This window comes from Heterodontus francisci, chromosome 2, assembly GCF_036365525.1.
Source record: "Heterodontus francisci isolate sHetFra1 chromosome 2, sHetFra1.hap1, whole genome shotgun sequence".
NCBI lineage: Eukaryota > Metazoa > Chordata > Chondrichthyes > Heterodontiformes > Heterodontidae > Heterodontus > Heterodontus francisci.
Genome location: NC_090372.1, coordinates 9,530,958 through 9,554,029, shown reverse-complemented (window position 1 = coordinate 9,554,029; position 23,072 = coordinate 9,530,958). Strand labels below are relative to the sequence as shown.

Genomic DNA, 23,072 nt, shown 5'->3' with positions numbered 1-23,072 from the left:
CTTCATAAATACTTGAACTGCAGATATCAGGAAGCTGAAATGTCCAGGGTTTGGAGAAGCTTAATGTATCTTTGGGGAAGATGATCATACAATTTTTGATCAAGCTATGGTTATAGGAAATAATTTGAGAATTTTGGACAAAACGCAACATTTCCAAACTCCAGCCTGCTCATTTCTCACCTTCACTAAGTTTGCTTTGAGATCGAGGACTCTAACATTGTTGTTTTGTGCTTTTACTGGGGTGAGCTGCATTTGACACAATTTAGAATGTGAAACACAAAAATAGAACACGAAGCTGAATGATCAAAGAAACAGCACTATCTGTGGGTTTAAAGATAATGTCTGCCTGACGGGGCTTGTAGTGCAGCTCTAAAACTGTGGGTCTTGCTACTTGTGTTAAAGTTTGAGAAATGGTGACAGCAGGGATTACGATCCTATACGAACAGTGATTAAAGCACAAATCATTTAATTACATACACACTCTTAGCAAGAATTTATATGTTTAAGATACAGTTAAAACAGTAATATTCCATTCATTGATCACTTCGCAAACTTTTGCACAATGTTTAAAGTCAGTTTTATTGCAGGATATCTTGAGTCAACAGTTACAGAGGCATCACCAGAGGTGTTGTAATAGAACATGAAATGCACAAGATTGAATTTAATTTGAAAAGGATAATTATTTGACGGGAAAATTTGCAGGGCTACGGGGAAAAGACTGGAAAGTGGGACTAGCTGAGCTGCCCTTGCAGAGAACCGGCATAGACATGATGGGTCGAATGGCCTTCAGTGCTGTAACTCTTCTATGATTCTATAATTCAATATTTGTAAATTGTTGGTTAGTGGTTCTGTTCTTTGTTGTGTGTGTATATATGTTGAATGACCTGCCTTCAATCAATGGTTAGCATTCCTATGTTGGGCAAAACAGCCAAGGGAGTAGACTGAAAAAAAATCCCTTTTGAGAAACCGAGATGGCAAGGCAGAGACAGTATATTGATGCATAAATGTAGAAGGAAGATCCCAGAACTGCATCTTAGTTGTTTGAATCCGCTTTAATAACCTCAATATGAAATCTCAAATAGTTCAGTCTGTATTATGCTATAATTGAAACTTTTAAAAAATGATCCTGTTGCAAATTTGCCTGCAAATTAACTTTTTTTTTTACTCATTCAAGGAAAAAGCTTTAATGAGACGTGGAGACTAACTCCTTTAGTCTTGAATATAAGATGGCAGAGTAAAACTGGAAGTTTAATTTTTCCAAGAAATTATTTTTCATCAAATAGATACAGTAAAGGTGGGGATTTAACCAGCAGAATCTGGGTTTTATTTTATGTTAATTGCAAAATAATCGAGCACTGGGCAGTTTGTGTACAAAAAACAATTTTTAATCTCATGTTTTTTTTCCCGAGCAATTATCTTTACTGACATTTTAAAATTAATTGGCTGCCCATATAAATCTGGTGTGACTCATGATTCAAAACAATTTTACAAAAATTGTACTCCAGGCTGGTGACACCGAAACACGTTGTCAACGTTTTCAAATCAAACACCTGCAGGAATTTTGGTGAGGATTTGTATGATGTAGGGGGTGAGAAAAGATCACGGTGAAGGGAGCTGTCGAAAATGTGTAAGGTTTGCACTATAACATAGCATGCCATTAAAAACAGTCTGTTATGTATTGGTAGTGACATGGTATCATTCACCAAACATTCTTTTCAAGCAGTGATGAGAGAATATGATTTGAAACTTTATGGTGTGTGTGTTTGTGGTGAACTTTGCGATACTGAAACAGAGATGTGGAAGCAAACAGACTGAAAACACTGGTGCAGTTTAATCCTTTCCTATTCAGTCTGGCTGAAGGAGCTATTACAGAAATTCTGGCAGTCTTATCATTTGTGCTTTTGTAAGTTTCATAATCATGAAGTGCAATTTTGTGGCTTTTTCTTAAAATGGGGATTGGGTTGCCAGGCTGTTGGCAGTAAAACTTGATCTGCTCTAAACTCACTGAATTTTCCAACTACCTGAGAAAGATTCAATGGACCAGATCTTGCTGGAGTGGAGCATCTGCTAGCATGTCCTGTTAGTTTGACATTTTTCTGCAGTCTCCCTTTCAAATTTATTTTGCGTCACAACTTGCTGGAAAGTGTGGGATGAGGGCAACAGAGTTTTTTACTTCAGTGAATAATAGGTCCAACACTCTATCTCCTTAACCAATGAGACTTAATGATTGAAGAAGAAACGGTGGAACAACAGAGAAGGAAGGTGAATTAGAGTCAAATCAGGTACGGAAAGAGAGGGAAAGAAGATTCGATTACGAGAGAAAAAAAATAGAAAGGATAAGTAAGAAAAGTTGCAAACAAATTAAAATTTGACATTGTTAAAATGTCTCATAACAATTTACGACATGCAGGAATGAGAGCCGAACAGTTTCAATTGTCCCCTGTCTGGGCTTGATTGGCATTGCATTAACAATCTGTCGTGTTGTTTAAAAGGTATTTACGCAGTTAATTTCCAGCCTTAACTTTCTGTGGTGAGTTTAAGCTGCAAATCTAGCAAGTTCTGAAAAATAATGGGGAGGCTAAGGACACGATGCTGTTGGTGTGTGGAGCAAATGGTGACGAGATGGAAGTTGACCAGCAAGTTCTAAAGGCTGGCAACTCACTCCCCTGTATTTGCTTGCGGATTTGCGATTACTAATGTGTATTTTCCAACTAGATTCAGCCGCAATGTTTGGGTTTAAATGCCGTTTTTGCTTTAGGTTGATTCAGACTTGACCTATATCTTCAGCTACCATTTACAATTTGTAAGTCTGGATTCAACATTTCCCCTTTGACGAGCATTTTGTTTCCATGTTCAGATTTGACTTGTACCATTCAAGCAACATTTCCCCTTGATATAGCAATTTCAGTTGGGTTTTCCTTCAGTTCTTCCTCACGTATGGTGCTCACTTCTGCCCAATCTACTCAGACAGGACTCTACCCATAACTGCTGGCAATCCCGTCTTCTAATACTCCATGTGTAGCCAGTGTACCCCAGGAATGCTGTGTTAACATCCTGACACTTTAACATGCACAGTTTAACTATTCAAGTTGTATATTCCGCCTGCTAGAGGTTGGAATTTGGGTTGTTCGGATTCTTGGTCAAAAAATGGATAAATTAAAAAATAAATGAGACTGGCGGATAAGGGCAGAAAGAAACAAATTGTGGAGCAAAATGAGGGAAGGGAAGTGATTATTATTTTATATAGATCAGAAGCATAAGGAAGATTTAGAAATAGGGCAGGGAGTAGGACGGAATTAGAAATAGAGCAAAAATAATTGGGACAGCTGGATTTCTATACACGCAAACCAAGCAAATAGCAAGAGAGAGCTGAAGGGACTGTGGTGAAAGTATAAACTGTAGTCTTTACCCACATACTATGAAAATCTCAGTCATCTTCCTGGCCGGTGATAATGGGCTGTATTCTATAGGTGAATGGGAGCCATTAATGCCCTATTGTGCTAAGTAACAGAAGGTATGTAGCGTTCTGTATCTTCAGTGCATGTACCTCCACGTCACTGTCAGGATTTAAAACCATTTAAGCTATTGCACCTCTATCACACCCTGAGTATCTTGCCACATAACAATCAATTAAATTATGAAACAAAATGTGTGGGAATGATTAGAAGGGTGTCATTTAATTGAATTGATATGCTCACTATCATCAGAACTGCTCGACTAAATTACTACATTGTAACTCACCGCCAGCCAGTTACTATCCTACAAACAGTTGCTACAATGGTGATTTGATTGCTTCTTGTTGCCTTTGCTGGGAGGCACATGCAGAGTTCTTCGGTTCAGTTTGGTCTAGTAGAAATCTGATTTTCAATATTCTGTTGCATCTGTGTTTCAAACAAAAAATGCCAGCTTTAAACCTCGTGGCATTTGGTGTTTGTAAATGTGGTGAGAGTTCCTGTTTAGAGTGATTCTGTAAAATACATTATCAAGCAATTGGTAATCAACAGTATCAGTGAGATAAACGTGTATTCGGGTGTGATACTAATGTGGATGAAGATATGATGTAGCCAGATTTTGCTGTCAAAACAGTGTTGAGGCTAAAGGTGCTCGCTGCTAAATGGTCCCGCAACTTCAGATGAGGGGCAGATGCAACAAATGGTTGCCCTGTTCTCTCAAGTCCCAGGTGCTCTCTTTCCCTTTGCTGCACCATTATTTGTTAGAACGTTCAGCAACTTACGGAGCAAAAATATTTTGAGCTGAAGGTCACGGGTTCAAGTCTAACTAACAACAGATGCTACTACATGTCTGCTGCAGCAAAATCTGACCCAATAAGATTGCTAGCAGAATTATTTCTTCTTCTCTGAATCTATAATATTCTGGAGATTCACATCCGGGTAGCCCCACACTTGTATGCTAAGTAGGTCAGGGGAAAAGATCGCAGTGGAATTGCTTTTGGTGCTGTGCTCAAAAGCAATTTTTTTTTTTTTTACAGCATATCAATTTATTCTTTTTTTTTTGCATAGTTGTCCAAAAACAAAATGTTCACGCGGGCTTCATGATTCACTGTGGTAAGCATTAATAAGGTGCTTCCTGATGGCTCAGTGACTTTTCCTGGTTAAGTAGCTGAGCATTACAGACTAGGGCAGTACCAGGCATGATCCCTGATCTGTCCAAAGTAACAGGAATGCTACAGTTGGTTTCAATGTCCCTGAGTTAGCAAGGGAACAGCTTGCCAAGATTTTCACTCTGGATCACTAATGAGTGACCAGCTTGGAAGCATTGGTTGAGAATGGAATCAGTCTTGGCTGTGATCCCTCCCATGCTCAGATAAGCAGCTGACCTTGGTTATATCGGCTTGTAAATAAATAATACACTTAAGGATGCCTGATGCTGAATTTTACCTATGAGGAGTGGTTGGATAGGCTGGAGTTATTTTCTTTGGAACAGAGGAGGCTGAGGGCAGATTTAATTGAGGTGTATAAAATTATGAGGGGCCTAGATAGGTCCTTCCTATACACTCTGTTTTCCTTAGTAAGGTCAATAACCAAGGAGCATTAATTTAAAGTAATTAGCAGAAGGATTGGAGGGGAGTTGAGGGGAATTTGTTTTCACCCAGAGGGTGATGGGGGTGGTGGTCTGGAACTCATTGCCTAAAAGGGTCTAGAGGCAGAAACCCTCATCACATTTAAAAAAATACTTGCACATGTACTCGAAGGCTGCGAGGCTAGGGACTAACAGCTAGGAAGTGGGATTAGGTTGGATCGTTCCTTTTCAGTTGGCCTAGGCACAATGGGCCGAATGACCTCTTGCTGTGGTGTAAATTTTCTGTGTTTCTATGTTCAACTAACATCCAAATAAAAGATCTATGTCTTTGGGGGTGGGGAAAGAGAAAAGGAAAAAAGAATTAGCAATATTTGAAGCTTAACATCTCATGTCTATCCAGAAGATTTTCAAGATGGTGGGTGCTATATTGGGTGGTGTTCTGGAAAAGGAACTGTAATTGTGAAAGAAAAAAATGGAACTTGGAGTATCCGTTAATAAGCAATCCAACCTTGAAGCTGGAAGTGTCTGTTGTGAGGACATTTTGAATGATTAACAGCCATCAAAGTCTGAAGCTTCTGCCATGAGTGGCTTGTATATCTGTCCTTACATGTCCTTCTCCTGAGTTCAGACCATCAATCAGGGAAAGCCTAAAAATTTCATAAAATCAGACACCAGAAAACTGACCCTTGCAACAAAGAAGACAAGTGAACCACTAATCTATTGTTGGGAGGGACACAGATTGAGGTTGTTAACTAGCTAGGTAGATGGATCATCATACAGCATATTGGATTGCGATTAACTGCCTGAGCTTCGCACAGATTGTGATTTGAGATCGTTTGAATGAACCAACTTGAATTGTGAAGAGTACAATTCTAAACAGCACAAAGATAATAAGCTTGGAAATCAGGATTAATTATCACGCCTCTCATTGTTTTGATGATCAAATCAAATGCAGTCGTGATACAATTTGAAAAACAAATTTTTGATTGTCCTTTTATGATCATAATCAATCATTACAGAATTTTACATTTTGCTGTGAGTGTTCATAGTCTTAGGGTATGAGAGTTCATGATTAATCATGATTACTTCTTAATTTATATTGAGTTGGGCCAGATCTCATTGTGCAATGCCTTAGGCTTAGGGATAGAGATGTAGAGGTGATGGTAGACGGCAGGTTATTAATCCTGATTCTGACATTTGCTCAATGGACCTGGCCTGGTTCACTTAGATCCAAACTGATTATCAATCACTTTGGTTGCAATTGCTGCCTGTTGCTGTCGATGCGATACATTTAATTGTACTACATGTGGCTCTGAATACCTGCAGTATAGGAAAAACATCACACCAGGGATTAAGCTGTTACGTTCTGCAGCATCTGGATCAGATGTGCAATGCATATTGGCCAGCACTGTTCAAGGAAACGATGAAACAACCCCCACCCTGATTTGTGAGTGTCCTTTTTAAATTCCTTCTTTTGAGAACATTTTTGTTTTTTGTGCGTGTTCCTATCTTGGCTCCCAGTCTTTCATCCTGTAAATATTTTCCTAGGTTTTGTTGAAGAGTAGGGGAGTTCTCCCCGGTGTCCTGACCAATATTGATCCCTCAATCAACATCACAAAAACAGATGATCTGGTCATTATCACATTGCTGTTTGTGGGAGCTTGCTGTGCGCAAATTGGTTGCTGCGTTTCCTACATCACAACACTGACTATACCTCAAAAAGTGTTTCATTGCCTGTGAAACACATTGGGATGCCCGCTAGTCATGAAAGGCACTCCATAAATGCTCCAAGTCTTTTTTTCTATCCCTTTCAAACTATAGTTTTTGATTTTCTATTGGTTTTGTTTCCTGTCATCTTGTGTTTTTCTACCTCCCTCTATTTCTTTCACTTTCCCTCTTAAGTTAACCTTTTAATTTCTATGTCCTTTATTTCTTACCAGTATCTTTTGCTTAGTTTTTATTGTATTTTGAAGAAACCACATAAAAGATCAAGGAAATTTGGACGTAGCTTAAGTCGGGGGTAGATTGCTTACTCCTGTTCCTAAACTACATCTAAATTTCCTTGATCCTAGAATCACACCGGTTTTTTGGTGGATGCAAATTGACAGGAAATTCCGGGCCCTGCACTTCCCTTGGGATGAGAGCAATCAACTTGGGCACCATAGAGTGGACAAAACATCTGTTCTGAGTCCAGAGAGAGGGAGAAGCAAGACTGAAGGACACATGAATAAATCTGGGCAAGGGGCCCATATTGGCAGCATATCTTGGATCAGATTGTACCCAAGATCAGCCAGTTTCCAGATGCTGTATACTTGTGTTGTTCTGTGCATTCTCAATTGGTGCTTCTATAAATAAGACTCATTTCAGGGGATAGGTTTCATGCTAGTAGTGACTTTAATGCCTACTTGAGAACTGATTTTAAAAATAACCCTATTTTGCCCACGTGTTTCTGTTGAAACAGCTCCGTACTTCCTGATTGTGTACTACATACTGTATCATTCTACTTGTCAAGGCTGCTGCGAATTTGATTTAAATGTAAAAAATTCTTTATATTTGTTTCCTTATGTGGACATGAGGAGTAAATGGACCATAATTAAAATTGTCCTACTGATAGTGACCATAACCAGGGCAAAAGCATTCAACGTGCCTGTACAGATTCAGGTCCAAACATCTTGCTACCATGACAGAGAAATAGGGGGCAAAGGGCTGATTAAAACAAAAATGAGAAGGAAGACAATTATCAGTTTTGTTCCTAAAATAACCTGGAATCATAAGCTGCATCAGCAGGAAGAATAAATTAACATGAGAAAGGAAGAAATTAAATTAGGAAAGCAATTTATAGCAAAATATGATGAGTGTTTAGTGCTGTCATGCACTAATTGATGAGTCACAGCAATTTAATATAACTAATATCTGATTGAAATAGTGTAATCTGAAGTGTAAAATTAAAGATATCATTCATTACAGTGTAGTGATGGAAGGACAGATGAATGCCCTATTTCAAACCTGCATTTCTTAATCATTTTTTAAAAAAGAAATGAGACTTCAGTTTATTATTGTATTATTAACCTCCCATTAAGAGATGGCAGTCCTTGATTGATTTGTCATTGTGTGTGGATTTAAAGTATTCTTGCCGTCTGCTTGATAGTTTTGATTGCAACAACCATCAGATTTTTGTATCAACTTGAACTCTCTTTTAATATTTTTAACCATCTCTTCACTGTAAGAAGGAAACCAAATTAGCTGGCAGTTCAGTCCCAAGCAAGGAAAATAGAACCTGTAGCGAGAAAATAGGATGTGAGAGTAAACGAGCAAAAGACATAGAAAGTTTCTATAGGTATGTAAAAAGGAAGAGATTAGTGTAGTGTCCCTTAGAGGCAGAGAAAATATAATGGGGAATAACGAAATGCAGACATTAAACAAATACTTAGCATCTGTCTTCATGGTAGAAGACTGAAAAAAACATTCCAGAAATGGAGAGGAGCCAAGAATCTAGTGAGAATGAGGAAGCAAAAGAAATTATTATTAGTAAAGAAATAGTATTGGAGAAATTAATGTGGCTAAAAGCTGACAAATCCCCTGGACCTGCTGGTCTGCATCCTAGGGTTTTAAAAGAGGTGGCTACAGAGATAGTGGATGCATTGGTTTTGATCTTCCAGAATTCCTTAAATTCTAGAATGGCCCCTATGGATTGAAAGGTAGCAAACAAATCCCGCTATTCAAGAAAGGAGGAAGAGAGAAAATGGGGAACTATAGACCAATCAGCCTGGAATCAGTAATAGGGAAAATGTTAGAATCTATCAGACACGTGGTGTCAGGGCATTTAGCAAATCATAATATGGTTAGACAAAGGCAACAAAAACTTATGAAAGGGAAATAGTGTTTAACATCTGTTGGAGTTACACAGGATTGGGGTCATATATTAACACGGATTGAAGATTATTTTCTGTCCTTTAACCAGAGAGGAGGCTGTAACTAGTGGGGTACCACAAGGATCAGTGCCTGCACCTCAGCTATTTACAATTTAGATTGATGACTTAAATGAGGGGACTGAGTGAAATGTATCCAAGTTTGCTGATGATACAAAGCTAGGTGGAGAAGTATGTTGTGAAGAAGATGCAGAGGGGCTGCAAAGGGATATAGACAGGTTAAGTGATTGTGACAGGTGGAATATAATGCAGTGGAATGTGATGTTATCCACTTTAGTAGGAAAAATAGAAGAGCAGAATATTTTTAAAAGATGAGAGACTAGGATATGTTGGTATTCAGAGGGACCTGGGTGTTCCCTCATCACAAAGTCAACATGCAGGTACATACAGCAAGCAATTAGGAAGGCAATGGCATGTTAGCCTTTATTATAAAGGGATTGGAATATAAAATTAAAGACATTTTATTGCAATTATGTAGGACCTTGCTGAAACCACAGCTGGAGTGCTGTGCACAGTTTTGATCTCCTTACCTAAGGAAAGATGTACTTGCCTTACAGGCAGTCCTAGGAAGGTTCACTAGACTGATTCTTGGAGTGAGGCGATTGTCCTTTGAGGAGATTGAGTAGGCTATATTCCTTGGAGTTTAGAAGAATGAGAGGTGATCTCATTGAAACATATAAAATTCTTAAGGGACTTGACAGGGTAGATGCTGGGGGCATGTTTTGTCAGGGTGGGAATCTGGAACACGGAGTCACAGTCTCAGAATAAGGGGTCGGCCATTTTGGACTGAGATGAGGAGAAATCTTTTCACTCGGAAGGTTGTGAATCTTTGGAATTTTCTACCCGAGAGCTGGGCTGCTCAGTCCTAGAGTATATTCAAGACCGAGATTGATAGATTTTTGGATGCTCTCCCTCTCCCCCGTCTCTTCCTCCCTCCCTCCCTCTGCCCCCTCTCATTTCCTTGCTCCCTCTCCCCATCTCTCTTTCCCACACCCCTGCACCCTGTGTCTTGCTCCCCCTCTCCATGAGGGAGAATGGCTCACAAACAGTGTAACTAAAAATGAACTGTTAGACGATATGAAAGATCGTCAGTGAGGCGATGGAATGATATTAGGGGAGTAGTGTGAACTGTGATGTTCCCGTGCTGCCATTTACTGATCAGGTTGGACGAATCTCTACATCAGAGCAGCAAAACTGCACAGGTTCTGCAGCAGACTCAACAGTCTTGCCAGTCTTTATGTCAGCGCTGGAGGGAGACTTCTGTAATTGCCAGATTTCCTCATGTCCTTTTTACATAGTGGAGAAAAATATCACTTTGCAAACTCTGTTAGCTTTTAAGATTAGCTGTAGTGAAGTTTCTTTTATAGTAGTGGTAAATGCGCACAGAATCTTTTCAAACTAACAACATTTCCAGTCTGCGCTATCAACATATTCTTTAGCCTGTTTTGTTGTGACCTCAGTGTGAAGGTGTTGATCACAGCTGGGTTAAACAAAGCCATTTGCAGGATTCATGAATACACTTTGGATGTAAATATGCTGCTGGGCTGCAGTGCAGAGGTGGTGATTTCACAGGCACTCAAAGTCGAATGGAATCACAATCTAAATTTAGCACCGGCAGAATAACGCATCTGAAATATGTTGCTTTGTGCAGCTGTATATACCCTGTGACAAATTGGAAAATATTTGATTTGCTGCTTCTGTCTCTAACCTGCAGTGTATCAGGTGTGACATATATTAATATGGATATTTGTACTCCCTGTGTCTGCGTGGGTTTCCTCCGGGTGCTCCGGTTTCCTCCCACATACCAAAGACTTGCAGGTTGATAGGTAAATTGGCCATTGTAAATTGCCCGTAGTATAGGTAGGAGGTAGGGAAATATAGGGACAGGTGGGGATGTGATAGGAATATGGAATTAGTGTAGGATTAGTATAAATGGGTGGTTGATGGTCGGCACAGACTCGGGCCGAAGGGCCTGTTTCAGTGCTGTATCTCTAAATCTAAATCTTTATTGTCTGTGGGAACTCTGTGACCATGGCGTTGTCATTCCACTGTTTCAGGCACCTGAATCGCATCTTCAGCATGGGCGATGTCTTGTTTGATCACACATCTGGGGGTCGTATGGCATTCATTTTTGCACTATTGGCTTCATTGGTCAGATTTCTGACTGGTGTCATTAGCCAAATTTGAAGTAAATACCCCCTGTCTCTGAGGAGCCACCCCTTTCAGACTACTTCCCGTTCCAAAGATGTTGGGGAGCTTGGACTGCTGCAGACAGAAGCATCATGGCAGATCGTCCCAGAAATATTAAGCACACCCGCAGAAAGATATTTTTTGTAGCTGCACGTTGATGGAGTGGAGGCCCTGCGGATTGTGAACAGACCTGGGGGTGTGTAGCAGATTGTCAAGTGTGGGCAGTCAGTGACACCCTGTACCTGTGGGAAGCCAGCCAGAGATGCAACCCCGAAGGCTCACTCGTTCTGGCTGGCATCATCACTGGCAAAGTGGACATGGCTTGGCCACTAGGGCTGCCAATTATCAGTCAGCTGACTTGAGCATTTGTGAATGGCTCACTGGCTCTGAGATCCAGGATATGTCTCCACTAGAGCCCTGGAAGGAGTCAAAGACTAAAAAGGTTGAGGGCGATGGTGACTTTGATGGCTGTTGGTAAACTAGTTTGGCAGGGGGATGGGAAACTGAGGGTAGACTCAGTTGGGACAAAATCAGAAATGGAAATGGAAGGCAGAAAATTAATGGATGAGCTTGGAAGACAGAGGAAACAAAGGTTAGAAAATAAAAAAAAAAGTTTGACCGTGCTCTTGGGTATCTATTTCAATGCAATGAGTCTAGCAAATAAAGCAGATGAGCTGAGTGCACAGATAGACATGTGGCAGTATGATATCATAGCTATTACAGAAACATGGCTTAAGGAGGGACAGGAATGGCAGCTCAACGTTCCTGGTTACAGGGTTTTCAGATGCGATAGGGAGGGGGATAAGAAAGGAGGGGGGAGTGTCAGTTTTGGTCAAGGAAACTATTACAGATCTGAGGGATGATATGTTGGAAGGTTCATCAAATGAGGCCATTTGGATTGTGCTAAGGAACAAAAAAAAGGGCAATCACTGCTGGGAGTGTACTATAGAACCCCAAACAGTCAGAGGGAGATAGAACAGATATGTAGGCAAATCTCTGAGAAATGCAAGAACAATAGGGCAGTAATAGGGGATATTAACTATCCCAGTATTAACTGGGATAGTTTTACTGTGAAAGGAATTGAGGGAGCAGAATTCTTTGAGGTACATTCAGGAGAACTTTTTTGTCCAGTATGTAGCAGGTCCAACAAGTGAGGATGCAGTTTTAAGCTACGTTTTAGGAAATGAAGATGGCCAGGTGGAAGATATGGCAGTGGGAGCGCATTTTAGTAGTAGTGATCATAATTCAATCAGTTTTAGCATAATTATGGAAAAGAACGGAGATAGAACAGGAGTTAGAGTTCTCAAATTGGGGAAAGGCCAATTTTACTAAACTGAAGTGTGATTTAGTGAAAGTGGACTGGAAACAACTACTTGAAGGTAGAGCAGTGTCAGAGCAGTGGGAGGCATTCAAAGGGGGGATTCAAGAGGTTCAGGATAAACATGTTCCCATTAAGAAAAAGGGTGAGACGGCCAAATCTACAGCCCCATGGATATCAAGGAGCTTACAGGGTAAGATAAGGCAGAAAATGAAAGCTTATGTCTGACATCGAGAACTCAATACTACAGAAAGCTGAGAGGAGTATAGAGAGTGGAGGGGTGAAATCAAAAAGGAAATTAGGAAAGCGAAGAGAGGGCATGAAAGAATATTGGCAAGCAAAATCAAGGTGAACTCAAAGATGTTTTATCAATGCATTAAGAGCAAGAGGATAACTTAGGAGAGAATAGGACCAATAAAAGACCAAAAAGGTAACCTATGCATAGGAGCGGAAGATATTGGTTCTTAATGAATACTTGCATCTGTCTTCACAAAAGAGGGGGACGATGCAGGTATTGTAGTTAAGGAGGAGGAGTGTGAAGTATTGGATGTGATAAACAGAGGTAGAGAGGAAGTATTAATGTGATTAGCATCCTTGAAAGTTGATAAGTCACCAGGGTCGGATGAAATGTACCCCAGGCTGTTAAAAGAAGCAAGAAAGGAAATAGCGGAAGGTCTCTCCATCATTTTCCAGTCCTCACTGGATACAGGTGTGGTGCTGGAGGATTGGAGAACTGTTAATGTTGTACCTCTATTTAAAAAGGGAGTGAAGGATAGACCGAATAATTACAGGCCAGTCAGTTTAACTTCGGTAGTGGGAAAATAATTAGAATCTATTCAGAGAGACAGGATAAACTGCCACTTAGAAAGGCACAGATTAATCAAGGATAATCAGCATGGATTTGTTAAGGAAGATCTTAATTGACCAACTTGATAGAATTTTTTGAAGAAGTAACAAGCAAGATAGATGAGGGTAGTGCAGTTGCTGTGGTCTACATGGATTTTAGTAAGGCTTTTGACAACGTCCCACATGACAGACTGGTTAAAAAATAAAATCCCTAATGGGATCCGGGAAAATGCAGCAAGGTGGATATAAAATTGGCTCAGTGGCTGGAAACAAAGAGTAATTGTGGATGGGTGTTTTTGCGACTGGAGGGCTGTTTCCAGTGGTGTTCCGCAGGGATCAGTACTGGGTCCCCTGCTTTTTGTGGTTTTTTTAAGGATTTGGTTGCAAATGTAGGAGGCATGATCAAGAAGTTTGCAGTTGACACAAAGATTGGCTTTGTGGTAGATAGCGAGGAGGATAACTGTAGGCTGCAGGAGGATATTGATGGTCTGGTCAGATGGGCAGAATAGTGGCAAATGGAATTCAACTTGGAGAAGTGTGAAGTGATGCATTTGGAGAGGTCAAACAAGGCAAAGAAATACATGATTAATGGGAAGAAACTGAGAAGTGTAGAGAAAGTGAGGGAACTTGGAGTGAATGTCCACCGATCCCTGAAGGTAGTCGGACAGGTTGATATTGTGGTTAAAAAGGCACATGGAATCCTTTCCTTTATTAGCCGAGGTATAGAATACAAGAGCAGGGAGGTTATACTGGAACTGTAAAACTCATTGGTTAGGCCACAACTTGTGTACTGTGTGCAGTTTTGGTCACCTCATTACAGAAAGGATGTAATTGCACTAGAGAGGGTACAGAGGAGATTTACGAGGATGTTGCCAGGACTGGAAAAATGCAGCTATGAGGAAAGATGGGATAGGCTGGGGTCGTTCTCCTTGGAACAGAGAAGGCTGAGGGGAGATATGATTGAAATGTACAAAATTTTGAGGGGCCTGGATAGAGAGGAAGTGAAGGGACTATTTACCTTAGCAGGGAGGTCAGTGACTAGGGGGCACAGATTTAAAGTGATTGGTAGAAAAATTAGAGGGGAGTTGAGCAAACACTTTTTCACCCAGAGAGTGGTGATGGTCTGGAACTCACTGCCTGAAAGGGTAGTTGAGGCAGAGACCCTCAACTCATTCAGAAGGAGTCTGGATATGCACGTCAAGTGCCGTAAACTGCAGGGCTACGGACCAAATGCTGGAAGGTGGGATTGGAATAGGTGGATCATTTTTCAGCCGGCACAGACATGATGGGCCAAGTGGCCTCTTTCTGTGCCTTAAACATTCTCTGCTTCTATGAACAGGTCCAGCAGGCATCATGTCGTCTTCTAGGAGGCTGCTGATTTTTGCACCACCTGACGCCACGTCAGGGCCTCTCGAGGCTTTGCTGTATTGACATAGAAAGAAAATACAACCTTTGTCATGGGCAGTGCCTCCTGACAGCTCCACTCCACCTTGGCTGCTTCCCTCCCTGATGCCCAGCTCCAAACAGCATGCTGTTAGGCATATTGCTCCCTGTACGACGTCCAATCGAAAGGCAGCTTAAGACGCCACCCATCCTGATGTGAATTGGAAAACGTTCGAAGTGTAGAAAGTAAACTCTCAGCAAACACTGATCGACCCTTTTCCCACTCACAGGTGAGAAAGCAACCCTGAATACTGAGTATTTTTACTGACCTATTATATGTTAACAGGTAACCCACCTCTTCCGAGAGGGTTACACGGAGGCAGCTTAACACTCTTAAGTTAAACGTCGAAGCTTGCTACATTTAACCCCCCACCTGCACCCAAACCCACGCACTCCTCCAGGTTAAAATTCACCAGTGATTCAGGTCGTCAGAACTGGATGAAGTTTCAGATGTAACACTTTTTCCTCTGGGCTGGAGGTTTCTATGACCTGTCCCAGAGTCATCACCCTCTGGATCAAACATGTGCAACATGTGCAGAATGTGGGGTCACAACACTCCTTTAAAGGGGAGGTTGATAAGTTCCTGAGAGGGTATTGCCAACGACAGGGAGTTAGTGGTTAGATTGTGATGTGGTGGCAGCAATAGTGGAGCTTCAGGGCGTTGGACATTAATTGTCCGGAGGTTTTTCCAGAATCAGCCACGTTTCTTTGTCTGTTCCAAGAGACAATGTTTTTGGAGATGGAACTGCAGTGTGCGAGGTTATACTGTTTTCTGTTTTGGTCGAGTTAAATGGGTTTGATGGTCTTTTTATATGTTTGTTGGTGCAGACTGGGGATCGACGCTGGACCCTACCTGGTGTGTGGCTCAGAGATTTCACCCAGTCAGTAACTGAAGCACAAGGACAATTGCCATTCATCAAACCCCCATTGGGGAACAGGGGGTAGAGTTTTCACTTTGGTGCAATCGGCGATTTGAGGAGTAAATTGCACGAGATTTGAGAAGTGTTTTCCTCAGGTTTCTACTCCAACCCATTTGCAAATCGCTGAATATAAAATCTACTATGATTACACGGAGGCAGCCTAATGCTCTAAAGTTAAACGTGGAAGCTTGCTGCATTTAACCTCCCCACCTGCGCCCAATTGTGCAATTGGGTCAGGTTTTCGGAAGTAATCCTTAAAATGAAATGTTTTGCTTTAAAAAAAATATTCTTTGATATATTTAAGAGTGGTAATTTGGTGCAGTTTGATTAATACAAGTTTATCAAAAAAATAAACATTTTAGACTCAGTGTCTGTTCCACCACCTGTGAGTACGCAGATTTTAAATAACTGAAAATGACTTTAAAAGACCTCACAGAACCATTGTTTGGGTGTACAGTAGTCACTTTTCTCAAAGGCCTGCAAACAGGCACAATTAATGGAAATTCCTAATGGTGATTTAATTCAATCCAAGGACATGACCAGTTTTGTGGGTGAGTCCAGTTTCTAACAAACTATTTTTTAAACAAGCACAAAATGTGGATGAGCTTAAAATTCTGCAATCTTTTGCACTGGTTTTGCCAGCATCAGGCAAATTGCACTGAAAAAGCCGTAACCTACCTAACAGAAACTCTGGTCCATGATCTCTTTCCCCTTTCTGTTCTTTACTATGTTCCATGCACAGATCAGGGAACACACAGTAAGGTTCAATTTATTCCACATTTACTTCTGGGTGTTAAACTTCTCTCATTCTCCCATCCCACCCGAGACCATGTGATGTCCAGGGAGAGGTGAGAAACCAGACTGAGAAACCCAGGCCAATTTGGGGAAAAGAAATCTTGGAAATTTCTCTTTGTCTCCATGAAGTGATTGAATCTAGTGCAGGAGATCACTCTGGCCCTGATAATACAATGCATTACAATGCAATTGTTTTTTCGCTGCTACTTTGCTGACAGTATCTGTAATCAGGGTCTTGGAGTCTGGTCTCCAACGATCTCCAGTCCAGCTGCTACAACCCAAATTTTGGCATTGACTTGAAACCGGTCGGTGGGTTGTCCAGTGTTCCTACCTCTGTGTTGTTCCAGCTTGAACAAAAACTGTCCCCAATGTTTTTTTTTGAACATACTATCTGCGACACTCTTTAATTTGCTGGGAGCTGACACCATTCCTTTAGGCCGTGCCGTGCTCCAGGGATTGGAATTTAGTAGCGAGCAATGATAAGAACATAAGAAATAGGAACCTGGCAGAGGCCATTTAACACTTCGGCCCCACTCCCCCATTCAATAAGATCATGACAGATCTGCCTCAACTCCACCTTCCCACACTATCCCCATATTCCTTAATTCCCTTAGTACCCAAATATCTATCAACTTCTGTCCTGAATATACTCAACGACTGAGCATCCACAGCTCTCTGGGGTAGAGAATTCCAAAAATCCACCACCCTCTGAGTGAAGAGATTTCTCCTCATCTCAGTTCTAAATGGCCGACCCCTTATTCTGAGTCTGTGACCCCAGCCCGTATTCTAGATTCCCCTGCCAGGGGAAACATTTTCTCAGCATCTAGTCAAGCCCCATAAGAATTTTATATGTTTCAATGAGGTCACAATTCATTCTTCTAAACATCTAGTCTACTTAATCTCTCCTCATAGGACAATCCCCTCATCCCAGGAACCAGTCTAGTGAAGCTCCACTGCACTCCCTCTAGGGCAAGTATGTCCTTCCTTAGGTAAGGAGACTAGAACTACTCGTGTTGCAGATGTGGCCTCACCAACTTTAGTGAGACTTCTTTACCCTTATACTCCAATCCCTTTGTAGCAAAAGCTAGCATAGACAACTGAATGGGGGGGGGGTGGCGGGGTGGGGGGTGGAATGTGGTCTTAATTATCAGGAAGCATCAGCGCAATTTGCTTGGGGTGTATTTTAGATTTGCTAATTTTGGAGAGCATGTCCCCTCCTTCTCCAGCTCCTGTGCAATGTTAACTTTTAGCATGCCCCAGAACTCAGTTTGTTGACACCTAAAGACAACCCAGAATGAGGAATAGGACAAACACTCGCCACGGGACCCAAGAGACAGCCAGTGGGTGGAAAATGCTGGGTCACCTGGAGAATAAAGAGGAGCCTAGAAGGGAGCAGCTTACAGAGGAGACGATCTTCTCCATTCAGACATCTTGCACGCACTGCTGACGACTGGCCAAGTGCTGAGGACAAGGAGGGTGGAAGTACTCCTATGGGAACAGAGGCTTAAGTGACCAGGATGACATGATAAAGTGGGCATTATCCTCAGTGCCACAATGCATCTAGACCCTAATCTGATGGGCATTCCATCTCAACAGCCAACCTTCAATCAGAAGCTGGCAGGATCCAGATCCTCTCAGTTCAGCTTACTGTTTAGACCTGGCGCCCGTGAATAATACTCGCTGATCAATTTGTCCTGGGAGCCGGAGTCTGTTCCCTTGCAGGGTCCATCCTTTTCACCCTGAGCGGCAGCTGGACAGTGTGTGTGGAAGACGTCGGAAAAAAAAATTCCCGAAGAAACAAGTAGCGTCGTCTTCAAAACTTCAAGTGACTTGGCATTCTCTGGTGGACTTCTGAAGTCAGACTGGCAGTATTCAACACCAGGGTGTCTGAGAAGCACAGTTTGTGAGGTCACTAAAAGGTTAACACGAAACACCATCTGCTGCAGTTTTCTGTTACATCCTGGTGATCTGGAAATGAAAGGATGATAGCCTCCACCCTGACTGTGGGAGTTTCTTCAGATTGGGGATTGTCTGGTGATACGAATAAGTTGATCAATCTGGTAACCCTCCCCCAAGTTCTGAAGATATTCTGGACGACCTCATTGTGGACCATTCACTCGTCAGTGTGAACGACATTTGGCACACTCAGCTGTACTGTTGTGCTGTCCGCCCTGGCCAAATGTGGCAGCAAGAATGTCACCCCATCGCTCAAGCACCAATGGGAAACAACATGTCATCTTGACAGAGGGACCCAGGAGGGAGTCCCACCCTGTTTGTAGATCTACTGTCATATTGTCTGTCTTGATACACACTGAATTACCTGCACTGAGTCTGAAAGTAGATAATGTCCTATTGTGCCATTCACACCCTGACCATGTTGAGATGCCAAGTGAACTCATTGACATCCACGAGCCGAGAAGCTCATTTATTCTGAATGTGGCTCTCGGCCATGAGATGAAGCATTAACCGAAGAGCCTGATGGCTGTAGCACCAACCCCTGGAGAACACTGTCCTCCCGGGACCAGGAACACTGTCCTCCCGGGACCAGGAGCACTGTGCTCTCGGGACCAGGAGCACTGTGCTCTCGGGACCAGGAGCTCTGTGCTCTCGGGACCAGGAGCTCTGTGCTCTCGGGACCAGGAACACTGTGCTCTCGGGACCAGGAACACTGTGCTCCTGGGAGCTCTAGTTCAGGTTCTGTGACAAACAGTTGATCCTTCGGAGTGATAGTCATCCAGAAGGCTGAACTGGAGAAATATCCCAAACAGTTGATCCTAAGGAGTGACTATCACTCGCTTTCAGTGCAAATGGTAGAAAACCATGACATCACCTGCCAGTTTACCCACTAAAGATGATTCCTCTGAGGGTCAAACCAAACCAGGTTGTGAAAAACACGGAGGCTCAAGCTGCTAATGTAGAGGATTCTCACGACTGCTGGTCTCCTGAACCCAAGCATCAAGAGTGATTCACGTCTGGAAGTTGGGGAAGTGACTCAGCCACCCAGCTGGGCTCTCAAAGGCAGCATCACTGCTTGGGGAGATGGAGCTGGACAGGCGTCTGGAAATTTACTTCTTGTGAGCTGCCTGCATTCCAGGTCCTAATCGACCACATTCACTCCTAGACAGAATCAGCCAGTCAGTCACTGTCAGTGCAGCTCCCTTTCCTTCACTTAAACCGGTTGTGCAGCCTCCTGCCTCAGGTTAACTCCGTTTACAAACCTTTTGTGACGTTTGATCTCTCCGCGATGCTCAGCATGAGGATCAGGCTTTTCCTGCGTTATCACAGTTTGACCTGCCCAGTTAAAGGGGCCTCATCTTGATGTAACCACGTTTGGTTAAAAACCCTTGTGTTTTATTTAGATTACAGTGACTTGATGCAGTAGAATCCAATAACAGGTTTCCGTGTGGTTATGACCCAGAGAACAGGGTGCGTGGGCAATGGGCAGTGGTGGGATTGGTTGTCTTCTCCCTGCCGCTATCTTCAGGGAAGGTGGTTCCAACACTCCAGTGTCCTTCTGAAACAAGATTGTGTTTCTTGAGTTTGGAGCGCTGTGGTGCTGGGTACTCTGGGTCATCAGTGGAGCCAGATCAGGAACCACTGATGCCCGGTTGTTGCCAGTAAGGTGACAGATCCCACTCAGTGTCGGTGGCGGCTTTAGATGGAGCTGAATCCAATTCCTGATTTGACCCTGACCCTTATTGTTGGAGCCAAGGTCTTTCAACAAGTCCTTGGCCGAGAGTTGAACCAGTTTTGTTAATCTCTATCGTCTACCTGCAGGTAGCAGAGGGGTAAATATCTGGGGACTTTGAAATGGAGCCCAGCAAACATTATATTTGACGTTCTCCCAGCATGTTACCTGGAGAAGGACTGTTAAAAAGAACATTGATGCTAAACCAAATAAAACCATCAAGGATGAGAAAATCAGCATTTGGGGAGAGGAAAGTATTTTAAATATGAAGAATTTCTCTGGTGTTTGTTATACTTAAAAAGGGGTTTTAAAATAAAAGAAACTCCTACAGATGGAGAGATGTCTAATTATATCTGAGAGTTTCAGCACTGTGGAGATCCACTATTTCAGGTCTGAGCCTCACTTTGGGGAGCTGCTCTGCTGACATCAGTTCTGGGGAAGTCAAGGAATTACTGCATCGGGAATCCTGTTGATAACCAACCACTACTGGCCTGGAATGTCGATAGTGATGTTTTCCAAATATAGAGAAATATTCAGCAACGAGTCTCATCTCAATGATACAACTTTAAAGTAAAGGAGTGCTCTCAGGCAAAGTCCTTTTCAGAGCAAACACAGCTCCCAATAAGATGCAACTTATTCTGGGTTCAAAGAGTAGATGTTGGATCCAAGGAATATATGTGCCTCCTTCTGTTAGCTCTGTATCGAAGGAGCAGTGAAAATGCTTTCACTTCAGCCTCAAAAGGAAGGTTAAGGTGGCTGGAAAGCTCTCAGTTCACTGATGTAGCACAATGAGGACTATCGATTGCTATCAAGACACACAGATCATTGCTCACGTCTTGAGGTACAAACAAAGCCCACCCAGCTGAGATACTCCAATTTTCAGTGAGTTAAAAACTTGTCATTTAATGAAATAATTGGCAGCCATCTGTTGCAGACACACAGATGTAAATTAACTCAGAAAGATGTTTTGTTTTACACTATTCCAAGATATTTTTATTGCTGTCCATCAGAAATCACATAGCTGGGCCCCAGTGAGAATGGTTACAGATTCCCTAGTCACCAAGCTCACACTAATTATTCAGCCATAAATCCTGTCAGTTCAAGTTCAATAAGATTTTTTTAAAAATGCCGCGCAAAAACATGCACACAATTATCTTCTGGTTTTCAATATCGAGGTCAGTGACGCACAATCTTCAGAGTGAACTTCAGGAGAAAGAACATGTAAATATAAGTTCAAATTGAAATACTAGTTAATCTTTTTAATGGTCATTTCTAACATTTTTAGCACATTTGGGATAAATTAGTTAAAGAAGAGGTAAATGCAGCTGTTGAAAAACACAGCTGTTATTGGAATCAAAAACATGGCGACAAGCAGAAAATAGAGAAGAAATAGGAGTTAAGGAAGAGACAGACCTATTAGAGTTAGCAACGGTATGCCTTTACCAGAAAGAAATGACACAACAGCTGTGAAAAGGGCCAAAGTAGCAAGAAGGTAGCTGCAGAAATCAGTAATGATCAGAACAAGAGTATTAATTGCCACCAGTGCCAGATAAGGAGGTAGATAGAAAGTTCTTGGGCAAATAAGAGAAACAAGGTGATAATAATTGCAAACCTCAAGCTCTGAAGAAGTAAAGTGGATTAACAAAGTGCAAACAATTTCATAGCATTAATGGTTTTTAACACACATAGAACTAATGGGGCAGTTATGCACATCTTACATCAATACTATTTTTATGTCATGCTAGCACAAGACGAGTAGAACAACTGAACAGGTTAGGACCAATTCAGTATTTATCATTGATCTCCAACAACTCTGGTACATATCTTTGAGGATTTGGACTGGTAGGATATTTGCACTGGTGCCAGTGTCGATTTTGACCTTGGGTGTATGTTTGCCAGTTTTCTTTAGGCAATGATGTTGATGGTGGAAAAGCTTCCGGTTGTTTAACTTCATCAACATGATGTGTCAGGTTGACCATGTGGAATGCTTGCTCGTCTTCTGTCTGAGAATTACTTCCCTCTGCGACTTGTCTCCGGTCTGTTTTGCCATGGATTTTGTGTATCGGCTTGTGTTTACACAGGTTGCTGGTGCTTTCCTTGCTGCTTTTGTCAGGTTGGCCATTCATTTGCGTCCGACCATGACTTCTGGCTGTGTCTTTGGAGTCAGAATTCCTGCATGGGCAGGCGCAGTGTCCCTTTTTACACTGCACGCCTTGCATCAGGTCTCAAAATGCAGGGCAATTTTGCCATGAGTGGGACAGACTGCACTTACCGCACAGTTTGCCTGCTCTTTTTGACCTGGTTATGGTGCTGATACTGTTGACTGCACCTAGTGCTTGCAGGTGCTGTTGTCCAGCTACAATGGCTTTGTATTTCCTGCCATTTTGCAGCAGTGCATCAATGCTGTGACCTTTCTTTTCCCCCCAAGAGGTCTTTCTGAAACGCTTCAATGAGTGTTGATACAATCACCAACTCCATAATTCGGTCTGATAGCTCAGATTCTGAGAAATTGCGTTCATTGCCCTTACTTCGGCATCTGCTGATTAACTGGTCAATTGATTCCTGTGACTGTTGCCTGCAGGACATCAATTCCAGGAGGTGAATTTGAAAATTCAGTCTTAATTGGAGCTGATCTTCCAGCACTTTCCATATCTTTGTGGGATATTTTTGTCCTGTTCAGATAATCTAGAGATATTGATTCTGTGCAATCCCTCATTTTTCAATTGCTATCGTTTTTAAAGCCTACTTTTCTGGTTCTGTAATCACCTGGTCTGTAAAGCATAATTGCATTCTCTGTTGGAATAGTTTGAACTCAGATGGGATATCCAAGGCTTTCCAGTTCATGCTGGGAAAATTGATATCCATATTTCTGCTGTTCTTTTGCTTTACTACTTACTTTAAGA

General features: G+C 42.0%; 1 protein-coding gene across 5 annotated transcripts in view; it reads left to right on the top strand.

The window, feature by feature from the left end:
- Nucleotides 1-23,072, top strand: part of cpne4b (copine IVb) — a 379,388-nt gene that overhangs the window by 829 nt on the left and 355,487 nt on the right. The window contains exon 1 of one of the 5 annotated variants that reach the window (XM_068054290.1): nucleotides 6,397-6,487. The exons of the other annotated variants lie outside the window; for them this stretch is intronic. The gene's annotated coding sequence lies outside the window, so the exon portion shown is untranslated. Of the gene's footprint in view, nucleotides 1-6,396; nucleotides 6,488-23,072 lie in introns of those variants that run through there. 5 annotated transcript variants of the gene reach the window in all.